At 48.1% G+C, this 11718-nt stretch overlaps 1 non-coding gene across 1 annotated transcript; it reads left to right on the forward strand.

The window, feature by feature from the left end:
- Positions 1-897: 897 nt before the first annotated feature.
- Positions 898-1001, forward strand: LOC129470810 (U6 spliceosomal RNA). Its single transcript, XR_008653338.1, has one exon. It is a non-coding gene; the product is annotated as a U6 spliceosomal RNA (small nuclear RNA).
- The last annotated feature ends 10717 nt before the right edge of the window (positions 1002-11718 follow it).

Here is an 11718-nt window from a genome sequence, read left to right on the forward strand (position 1 = left end):
TTCTTTCTTTCTTCTTTCTTTCTTTCGTTTCTCTTTCTTTCTTTCCTTCTTTCTTTCTCTCTCTTTCTTTCTCTTTCTCTCTCTTTCTCTCTCTCTTTCTCTTTCTTTCTTCCTTCCTTCCTTCCTCCTTTCTTCTTTCTTTCCCCTTCCTTCCTTCCTTCTTTCTTTTTCTTTCTTTTTTTTTTTTTACACAGTCTTGCTCTGTCGCCCAGGCTGGAGTGCAGTGGCACGTTCTCGGCTCACTGCAACCTCCGTCTCCCAGGTTCAAGCTATTCTCCTGCCTCAGCCTCCCAAGTAGCTGGAACTACAGGCGCCCCTCACCATGCCCAGCTAATTTTTGTATTTTTAGTAGAGACGGGGTTTCACCATATTGGCCAGGCTGGTCTCGAACTCCTGACCTTGTGATCCACCCACCTTGGCCTCCCAAAGTGCTGGGATTACAGGCGTCAGCCACGCACTCAGCCAGTGTTTTTCAGTATGGCTTTTAGTACCATTTGACTTTTTTTTTTTTTTTTTTTTTGAGAAGGGTCTCACTCTGTTGCCCAGGCTGGAGTGCAGTAGTGCGATCTCAGCTCACTGCAACTTCCACCTCCAGGGTTCAACTGATTCTCGTGCCTCCATCTCCTGAGTAGCTGGGACCACAGGCGCACGCCACCACACCCAGCTAATTTTTGTGTTTTCAGTAGAGACGGTGTTTCACCCTGCTGGCCAGGCTGGTCTCCAACTCCTAATCTCAGGGGATCCTCCCCTCTCAGCTTCCCAAAGTGCTGGGATTACAGGCGTGAGCCACTGTCCTTGGCCTCCATTTGACTTTTTAATGTATTACTTGGTAAAATAACTGTTTTAAAAGGATGTAAATTTCATTTCTATAAAATTGATGTTAAAAATGATAGAACAGTGCTCACTTCAGCAGCACATATACTAGAATTGGAATGATGCCGAGATTAGCACAGCCCCTGAGCAAGGGTGATACATGAATTCATGAAGTGTTCCATATATCTTTTATGTAAAAGAAAAGTTTTTTTAACTCAAAATTTTTAAAAATGAGAGAAAAAAGTGCCCCCAGTCTGGGCAACATAGTGAGATCCCATCTCTAAAAAATAAAAATTAGGCCGGGCACTGGGGCTCACGCCTGGAATCCCAGCACTGTGGGAGGCCGAGACGGGTGGATCACAAGGTCAGGAGATTGAGACCATCCTGGCTAACGCGGTGAAACCCCATCTCTACTAAAAAAAAAAATACAAAAAAATTAGCCAGGCGTGGTGGCGGGTGCCTGTAGTCCCAGCTACTCAGGAGGCTGAGGCAGGAGAATGGCGTGAACCCAGGAGGCAGAGCTTGCAGTGAGACTGTGCCACTGCACTACAGCCTGGGCAAAAGAGTGAGACTCCATCTCAAAATAAATAAATAAATAAAAAATAAATAAATAATTTGCTGGGCATGGTGGTGAGCATCTGTAATCCCATCTACTCAGGAGGCTACAGCGAGAGGATTGCGAGGCTGCAGTGAGCTGTGATTGAACCACTGCACTCCAGTCTGGGCTACAGAACTAGACCTTGTCTGTTAAAAAATAAAAATTAAGGCTGGGCGTGGTGGCTCACACCTGTAATCCCAGCACTTTGGGAGGCCAAGGCAGGTGGATCATCTGAGGTCAGGAGTTCAAGACCAGCCTGTCCAACATGGTGAAACCCCATCTCTACTAAAAATACAAAAAAATTAGCCAGGTTTGGTTGTGGGTGCCTGTAATCCCAGCTCCTTGGGAGACTGAGTCAGGAGAATCACTTGAACCCGGGAGGCGGAGGTTGCAGTGAGCCTAGGTTGTGCCATTGCACTCCAGCCTGGGTGACAAGAGCAAAACTCCATCTCAAAAAAAAAAAACCCCACAAAAATTAAAAAAGTTAAAAAATAAAAAATAGCCCCATCCCTATAGCAAGTGCAATTTGTGTGTGTGTGTGTGTGTGTGTGATGGAGTTTTGCTCTTGTCACCCAGGCTAGAGTGCAATGACGCAATCTCACCTCATTGCAACCTCTGCCTCCTGGGTTCAAGCGATTCTCCTGCCTCAGCCTCCTGAGTAGCTGGGATTATAGGCATGTGCCACCACGCTCAGCTAATTTTTTTGTATTTTTAGTTGAGACGGGGTTTCACCATGTTTGTCAGGCTGGTCTCGAACTCCTGACCTCAGGTGAGCCACCCGCCTCGGCCTCCCAAAGTGCTTGGATTACGGGCGCGAGCCACTGCACCCGGCCCGGCAGTGCAATTTTAGGAAATACTCTAGCCCAGTCCCCTTTCCCCTCTGTGCCTTCTCCTTGGTGTCTCTGGCCCCAAAGAGTGCTCGGATTCACACGATCAATTCACCTTGTGGATCTCCCACCAAGGACCACTGCAGCTCCCCCAGTCTCAGATGCCCACTAACCCCCTCCCCGATCCTCCCGGGCTCATGCCCATTGCAAAGGAGAAAACCGGCTCTGTGAGTTCCTGTGTTCATCAAAAGGTGGAGTGCAGACTACAAGCCAGACCTCCTGGCTTAGCTTTAATGGTGTCTCCAGGATAAAAATGGTGGTTGCTGTCACTGTAGATGATCCGGCAGGTGGCATGGGGGACAGATGAGGGGGGCAACGTTCCTGGAAGGGAAGTCCATCCCTCTAAATTAAGTGTGTTAATTTTGCCGAATAAAGACACGCCTGTCATGAAATCCACTGCCTGGAAAAGATACTTGATACAGCAACTGTGATGGCCCCTGGCTGAAAATACTCCATTTCCCCTTAGTCACCCTCCTCAGGTCAGGGTAAGCCTGCTGGCTAAAGCAACAGAAAGAAGCAAACAGATCTGTGGAATGAAATTCCTTGGTTAACAGGAAAACTGCAGTGAGGGGAGTAGGGGGCAGGGGACAAGGTTCTGAGCAGAACTTCAGGTTTTTCTCTTGCCCTTGGTGCGGTGGAGGTGGGGGACATGAATCCGGGATGTGGAGAATCAGTCCCGAGTAGGGGGTGGGCCTGATAGAGCAGATGAGAAACCCAGCCCAGGAGGCAACGTTATTGTCATCATTGTTAACCCTCTGCAGACCAGAAACCACCAGGACAGCCAACTAACCCTGATTATTATTATATTCATAATAACGCTTGTGTTTTGTCAAAGCCGTTATTCGAGTGCTGTAAGTGGCCTGGAAGGTGATGTTCCCCAAATCTGCCAACATGCAACGCAATGGTAACCATGATGGTTGGAGTGGTTTTCACAGGCGGGCAAAACATGATCCTGCCATGGTCAGGTCAACAGAAGCCCCTGAGGCCTGGGATGGCAGAGGCGACAGACATGAACAGAATCCGTCTCTGCCCCGAGGCTGCTCACGTCGGACCCACAGCTCCGAGCGGCCGAGGCGCCTGCATTTTCCTCAGCAGCAGGTGCCGTGGTTTGCGCTGTGGCTCTGCCACGTGCCGCGTGGTTAATCCAGTTCGCTTAACTGCACCAGGGTGGAATCTGAGTGTCTTATTAATTGAAAGGTGCTGCCCTGTTGAACAGTCTGTGGGTTCCGAAGCGAGTGGAGCGGGAGGCGTGGTTGGCTTCTTCCTCATTGGCCTCATTTTTTGACAAACAACGGCAGGTTCCCCGCGGGGTCTCTGGCCCAGCTTCTCAGCACGTCTCTGCTCTAACTGAATCTGATTTTCTTTTTTTTTTCAGTCTCGTGCTAGTGACGGAGGGGAATAAGACTGTGATCTCCCTCATGACACTAATTAATATCCTTCATCCAAGGTGGTGACACTGTAGTTTGGGGCTGAAATCTGAAACTCAACCAATGGCAGTTCTGGTCCAGCCTGGAGAGGCTAAGTGACAGCTTGTTACCTTCAGCTTCATTTATTAACATCAGCTGAATAAACAAATCCCGGTGGGCGCAGAGCCCTGCTGCCCAGTAACCCCTCCCACTGGTTCTCAAAACTCTCTGGTGATTGGAATTGAAGCCATCTTGAGTAAGAAGGTCCCACTGGAAAGAAATTCAATGGCACCTGATTAATTCTGAAAGTAAGCACTTAACCTTCAGGAGCTTGGGCTGAACCACTCATTCTTTCATTCCATTCCTCCTGTATTTACCTGGCACCGAACAACCTGTCGACTCAGCAGTACAAGCCATCCATTAAGAAATACTGATGGAGGCCAGGTGCGGTGGCTCACGCCTGTAATCCCAGCACTTTGGGAGGCCGAGGCGGGTGGATCACGAGGTCAGGAGATCGAGAGCATCCTGGCTAACACGGTGAAACCCTGCCTCTGCTAAAAATACAAAAAAGTTAGCTGGGCGTGGTGGCGGGCGCTTGTAGTCCCAGCTACTCGGGAGGCTGAGGCAGGAGAATGGCGTGAACCCGGGAGGCAGAGCTTGCCGATCTCAGTGAGCCGAGATCGTGCCACTGCTCTCCAAAAAAAAAAAAAAAAAAAAAAAAAAAAAAAAAAAAAATACTGCTGGAGCGCCTGCTAGATCCAGTAGGGGAGCAAGCACATGCTCTGCCCTCAGGGAGCTTATAGTCTAGTGATAAAACAGGAGCTGTGAGTGACAGGATGAAGTTCACGGTGCCCCGGAAACAGAGATGATGGAGGGGTGTTGATGAAGCCTCCCCAAGGAAATGGTGTTTAGACGATGAGACAATGTAGCTGACCTAAGAAACCAGGTCTGCTCATTTCTGCTGCCAGCGTAATTTCACAAAGCCCCTCATTCTGTGACCACACACAGCTCTTCGAAAACAGAGCACACGGCCAGGGGAGGTGGTCCCCAATGCCCCGCTAAGAAACTGCTTATCCCAAGGACCACAGGAATCCAGTCACTGGAGGTCGTGACATGATCAGATGTGCATTTTAAGATCATTCTAGTTCCAATATGGACAATGGATTAGAGAAGGACAAGAGTGAGGCCTGGAAACCAATTTTAGGAGGTAGTTGTTCTAATCCAAGTGAGAAGTGATATGAGATAGATCAGGTTACAGGCAGAGTGGGTGGAGACAGCTGGGGTGGAGAGATACAGAAATCTTTTATTTATTTATTTTTTTGAGACAGGGTCTCACTTTTTTGCCCAGGCTGGAGTGCAATGGGCGATTACAGCTCACTGCAGCCTTGCCCTCCTGGGCTGAAGCAATCGTTCTGCCTCAGCTTCCAGAGTAGCTGGGACTACAGGTGTGCACCACTATGCTTGGCTAATTTTTAAACTTTTTGTAGAGATGGGGTCTCACTATGTTGCCCAGGCTGGTCTTGAACTCCTGGACTCAAGCAATCCTCCCAGCTTGGCCTCCCAAATTGCTGAGATTACAGATGTGAATCACTGTGCCCAGCCCAGAAATTTTTCTAATATACAAAAAGTTCCTGGCCGGGTGCGGTGGCTCACACCTATAATCCCAACACTTTGGGAGGCTGAGGCAGGCAGATCACTTGAGGTCAGGAGTTTGAGACCAGCTTGGCCAACATGGTGAAACCCCATCTCTACAGAAAATACAAAAATTAGCTGGGCGAGGTGGTGCACACCTGTACTCCCAGCTACTCAGGAGGCTGAGGCAGGAGAACCACTTGAACTGAGGAGGCAGAGGCTGTTGAGAGCCGAGATCATGCCATTGCACTCCAGTCTGGGCAATGGGAGTGAGACTCTGACACACATGCACGTGCGTGCACGCACACACACACACACGTTCTTAAAAATCAAGTGAAAAAGCCAGACGCAGTGGCTCATGCCTGTAATCCCAGCACTTTGGGAGGCCAAGGCGGGTGGATCACCTGAGGTCAAGAGATCAAGACCAGCCTGGCCAACATGGAGAAACCCCGTCTCTTCCAGAAAAGTACAAAAATTAGCCGGGTGTGGTGGTGCATGCCTGCAATCCCAGCTAATCAGGAGGCTGAGGCAGGAGAATCGCTTGAACCTGGGAGGTGGAGGTTGCGGTGAGCTAAGACCATGCCATTGCACTCCAGTCTGGGTGACAAGAGTGAAACTTTGTCTCAAAAAAAAAAAAAAAAAAAATCAAGTGGAAAAAATAGAAAAATGAAGACAGAAGAGTTCATAGAACAAGATATACAAGTCTCCCGTAAACATGAAAATATGCTCATCTTCACTCATAAGAGAAATACAAATTTAAACTACACTGAAACCATCTGTCTCCTAAAAATTCAAAAACCTCACAGCACTCACTGTTGGGGAAAAAGCAAGCATTCTCACGTGTCTAGTGAGAGTGCAAAACAGAGGAGATTTGGGCAATGTTTAACAAAATATGTATTTACCCTTGAACCCAGCAAGCTCAATCCTGGGAACTAACCCTGAAGGTCTACCCTCACGAATGCAAAACAGCATACACCTGAGGCTATTCACCGCAGTCCCGTTTGTAATAGCAAAATACTGGAAAAAAAAAACCCAAGATATTCCTGCCTAGGAGACAGGCTGAACAAGTGATCAGCTAGCACAGTGGAGGACTATACAGGCATTTTTTTTTTTTTTTTTTTGAGATGGAGTCTTGCTCTGTTGCCCAGGCTGGAGTGCAATGGTGCTGTCTTGGCTCACTGCAACCTCCGCCTCCAGGGTTCAAGCGATTCTCCTGTCTCAGCCTCCTGAGTAGCTGGGATTACAGGTGCACACTGCCACACCCAGCTAATTTTTTGTATTTTAGTAGAGACGGGGTTTCACCGTGTTACCCAGAGTGGTCTCAAACTCCTGACCTCAGGCAATCCACCCACCTTGGCCTCCCAAAGTGCTAGGATTACAGGCATCATGAGCCACCGTGCCTCGCCTATGCAGGAATTTTTTAAAGATGAAGAGGATCAGCCGGGCTCAGTGGCTCACACCTGTAATCCCAGCACTTTCGGAGGCCAAGGCAGGCGGATCATCAGAGGTCAGGAGTTCGAGACCAGCCTGGCCAACATGGTGAAACCCCGTCTCTATCAAAAATACAAAAATTAGCCAGGCGTGGTGGCGGGTGTCTGTGGTCCCAGCTACTTGGGAGGCTGAGGCAGGAGAATCGCTTGAACCTAAGAGGTGGAGGTTGCAGTGAGCTGAGATTGCACCACTGCACTCCAGAGCAAGACTCCATCTCAGAAAAAAAAAAAAAGGACGAGGAGGATCTCTATGAGATGATAGGTATGTACCTGCTTATTGTTGTGGAAGGAAGGTAAAAAGAAAAGGAGGAAAGGAGAAGACAGGCAAGGAGGAGAAAACAGAGACTAAGGGTGGGGGCAGATGGAGGAATGGGATTGGGAATATACCTATTTGTATAGTTTTGACTTTTGATCTAGGTAAAGAATTTACATAGTCAAAAAAAGCAAATAAAAATGATGGAAACGAACCTACAATTGAATACAAACAGAATCAAGTCAACCTCATGCATATCAAATTCATAACATGGTTTCCAAGAGAAAATTAATAATTCAAGTAACTTTTTTTTCTTTTTTTCTTTTTTTTGAAACAGGGTCTCACTCTGTCACTTCGTGTGCTGGAGTGCAATGGCGCAGTCTTGGCTCACTGCAACCTCCGCCTCCCAGGTCCTGGTTCAAGCAATTCTCCTGCCTCAGCCTCCCTAGTAGCTGGGATTACAGGCACGCACCACCATGCCCGGCTAATTTTTGTATTTTTAGTAGAGACGGGGTTTCACCATGTTGGCCAGGCTGGTCTTGAACTCCTGGCCTCAAGTGATCCGCCTGCCTCGGCCTCCCAGAGTGCTAGGATTACAGGCGTGAGCCACCGCACCTGGCCTCAAGTAACTTTTGAATCCACTACCCTGTGCACCCTTAGGGAATATACCCAAAGGTGGGGAAAGGGGCTAAAGAGAAATCCCAAACCTTACTTGGTGGGTTTGTTGTTGGCAGTGACATCAGTTTAAAAATTCAGAAACTGTTGTTTCAGAGTTTGGGTATTGCAGTACAGAAGAAATCTGTAAGCATATTGAAATTGTTGGGAATCAGGTTTGAGAAAAGGAAAAATACAGACTAAAGTACAGGTGAGGCCTGTGGTGCTGAATTTAAGCTGGAGGTTTCAATACACTTGGAGGCTCCTCTAAAACATCTTGGCTCTGTTCACTGAAAGGGCCTAGAAGCGTGACACCCAGCAAAACGAGCACACCAAGTTCCTGGACCTTCACTGGGAAATAAAAATTCTCCACCACAAGAGACCAGGGTTTGAATAAATGACTGATTCCACAGGTGGGGCAAGGAGAGTGAAAGGTCAGTCTGGAACACCTTGTGCCAGAAAAGCAAGAACGTGCTCAAAGGCCGGGCGTGGTGGCTCACGCCTGTAATCCCAGCACTTTGGGAGGCCGAGGCGGGCAGATCACCTGAGGTCAGGAGTTCAACACCAGCCTGGCCAACATGGTGAAACCCCCTCTCTACTAAAAATATAAAAATTAGCCAGGCATGGTGGCTTATGCCTGTAGTTCCAGCTACTCAGGAGGCTGAGGCACGAGAATCACTTGAACCTGGGAGGTGGAGGTTGTAGTGAGCTGAGATCACGCCACTGCACTCCAGCCTGGGCAACAGAGTGAGACTCTGTCTCAAAAAAATAAAATAAAATGCTCAAAGAACCACGGGAATATGGCAAAAAGACACAAGAGCTGTCTTCTCCCTCTGTACAGTTTGAGCATCAAAAAAAATTATAACAGTAAGCGATTACAACACATTGAATTTAAAAAAAAAAAGAATCCATGGGCCTCCAGGAATACTCAAAAACTGAGTTAGAGGGAGGGAAAGACCTTCTTTACAGAAGAATGCCATCCAGTAAACATCAAAGAAATACAATTTTTTGAGACAGAGTTTCACTCTTGTTGCCCAGGCTGGAGTGCAATGGCTCAATCTCGGCTCACTGCAACCTCAACTAAATTGAGGTAAAACACTCAGTTTGGACATCCACAGACTCCCCAAAGTCCTGGGCTATGAACCCTAATGTAGAAGAAGGAGCATAGAGCTTAGGTCATAGCATATGGGAGCAACAAGCCGAGGAGAGGAGGCTCTAATGAACAGAGGAGGGAGAGCAACAGCCAGAGAAGCGGGGAAGCCAGGAAGAGCCTCAGCAGCGCAAACGCCGCTCAGTCTGCAAACCACGTAAGGACACTTGCTACTGGGAGTGATTAAAACTCAGATTGCTGGCCGGGCGCAGTGGCTCATGCCTGTAATCCCAGCACTTTGGGAGGCCAAAGTGGGCGGATCACTTGAGGTCAGGAGTTCGAGACCAGCCTGACCAACATGGTGAAATCCTGTCTGTACTAAAAATACAAAAATTAGCCTGGCGTGGTGGCAGGCGCCTGTACTCCCAGCTACTCAGGAGGCTGAGGCACGAGAATCACTTGAACCCGGGAGGTGGAGGTTGCAGTGAGCCAAGATTGTGCTACTGCACTCCAGCCTGGGCGACAGAATGAGACTCCGTCTCAAAAAAACAAAAACAAAAACAAACAAAAAATCAGATCCCTAAAGATCGATTTTACATCCACCTATGTGAGAATAAAAAAGCTGGATCAACTTCAGGAATGAAGGTGGACGGTCAAGATCTACGGTAACACCGTCTGGCGTCTCTCTGGTGCTGCCACCCACATCACCTGCCTTTGGTTCAGGGCCCCTTCCCAGCTTATCATCCCACCCTGGACCTTGTCCCTCCAGTGAAGGCTGCCTGGATGCCTCAGAGAGCGCAGCCTTCTTAGCTTCATTCTTCCGGGGTGCTTTTCCTTATTTGGTGCTTTCTAGGGAGTAGGCAGTTCTTAGGGATTTTTTTTTTTTTTTTTTTTTTTTGAGACAGGGTCTCGCACTATCTCCAGGCAGTGGCACAACCATCGCTCACTGATGCCTTGACCTCCCAGGCTCAAGCCATCCTCCCACTTTGGCCTTCCAAGTAACGGGGACTACAAGCATGTGTCACTACACCTGGCTAATTTTAAAACTTTCTGTAGAGACAGAGTCTCACTCTGTTGCCCAGGCTGGTCTCAAACTCCGGAGCTCAAATATTTGTCCTGTCTCGGCCTCCCAAAGTGCTGGGACTACCGGCATGAGCCACTGCGCCCAGCCTAGGAATTTTTAAGGTGCTCTTTCAAAAGACTATGAGGGCTGTTTGGTGTCAAAGCAAGTCCAAGCACCAAGAGATAAGAGATCAAAAGCTCTAAAAGCAAACTTAGTCCGATCTTTAAAAGTGAGAGAGATAAGATGGCTCAGAAATAATCATACTGGGTCCATTTAGCAGGTGGTTGGGAAAGCATGGCTAACCGAGGGAGAAAAAATAAATCAAGTGGGCCATGTCCACAGGCGCCATCAACTCCTCGGAATGAGCTGGTCACCTGTCACCAGTTGGAGAAACCCAAGCCAGAGTTGGTTCTGCCGGACTGGTAAGATGTCCCACCCCAAACTGACCAACTGAATCAGCATTTCTAGTCTTCTGTGCAATTGCCTGCAGTCATATAGACCCGGTCATGATGGCAGAGAATAAAATCTTCTCTCACACCGGTCTCCAGTTACAGAGTTCTGATCACTGCAGCTGGGAAAGCTGAGAACCCTTCATCGTCTAGCACATTTGCGAAACTCATTGGCTTTAACAAACTGTTCTCCAAACACCTGGCCTGGGCGGTCTCCTCTCCCAGCATGTGCTCTATCACATCCAGAAAGTGCTTATAGGCTCTCGCTTGCCCTGAAAAATATCCATCAGCTGTCAGAAAAGCTCAACCCCATCGTGGCTCTGGTGAAACGTTCACTTCAGGGAAACACACAAGCCAGTTTGATCCGACTTAATAAGTTTTAACAAAATCCAGGTGAAGGAATCTATCTGGAAAAACAGAAGACTCTTATGAGCAGCTCCAAGAAATAATTCTCTTGGGAAAGGGGAAAAAAGAAGTGAATTCCTCCATACCAGGGTAGAAAGCAAGATGAAATTGGGTCTCACAAACGGGGAACTTTGGCGTAACCCCGACCTAAAACGGTGCTTTCCAAATATCTCGGGACGGTGAGACCCTCCTGGATTTTCTTCTCGTGCTTTGTCTTAGAGGTAAAATCATGTTTAAAACTCATAAACTCTCTTATGATCCCTCAGTCCCCACCCCCAACAAAGACCATAGACAAGAACATCACGGAACCAACTTTAAAATCTCGAGTCTGTCTCATTCTGAATGTGAGACGTGAGGGACGCCATTCCTAAAGTTTAAAAGAAATTGTTCTGTATTCTGGCAGGATCTGCTCTGTTTCACGCGCAGAGCGTATGGCCATGTCTGCAACTCGGGAGAGCTCTATTTAACGTGTGCAAGGACCCAGTAACATATAGGCATGCTTGTTACAGAGCCCTTGTGTTCCCAGATTGGCTTTAGGTTTGAAACCCTAAGCTTCAGTTATGTGTCTCTGCTAATAATAGGGCTCACCTCCCCAAGCGTACAGGAGACAGAGAGCTAGCAAGGGAATGGTTTCCAGCGTGGGAATATCCGAGAGACAGGGTAAGACTGCAGCCTGGACCAATCAGTCCATGGAGAATACTGCTCACCCACCTGCAGCCTCTGCCACGTTCCTCCTGAAACCCCCAGGGATCTCCTGCCCACCCCCAATATGCCACCCAGAGGACACATGGGACCCCACACAAAGGCACACAGGCACTGGTATGGAGAGCCCGCTGCATGAGGTGAAGACACAGATCCGCTCCTTAAAGGGAAGGTTTAGAATTGCATGGCTAAAATCCAACCCAATTACGCCACGATTCTTGGCTGAGAATAAGCTAATGGCTAGAGCTCTATAGAATCTCAAGATTTTTCTATGAA

Source organism: Symphalangus syndactylus, chromosome 20, assembly GCF_028878055.3.
Source record: "Symphalangus syndactylus isolate Jambi chromosome 20, NHGRI_mSymSyn1-v2.1_pri, whole genome shotgun sequence".
NCBI lineage: Eukaryota > Metazoa > Chordata > Mammalia > Primates > Hylobatidae > Symphalangus > Symphalangus syndactylus.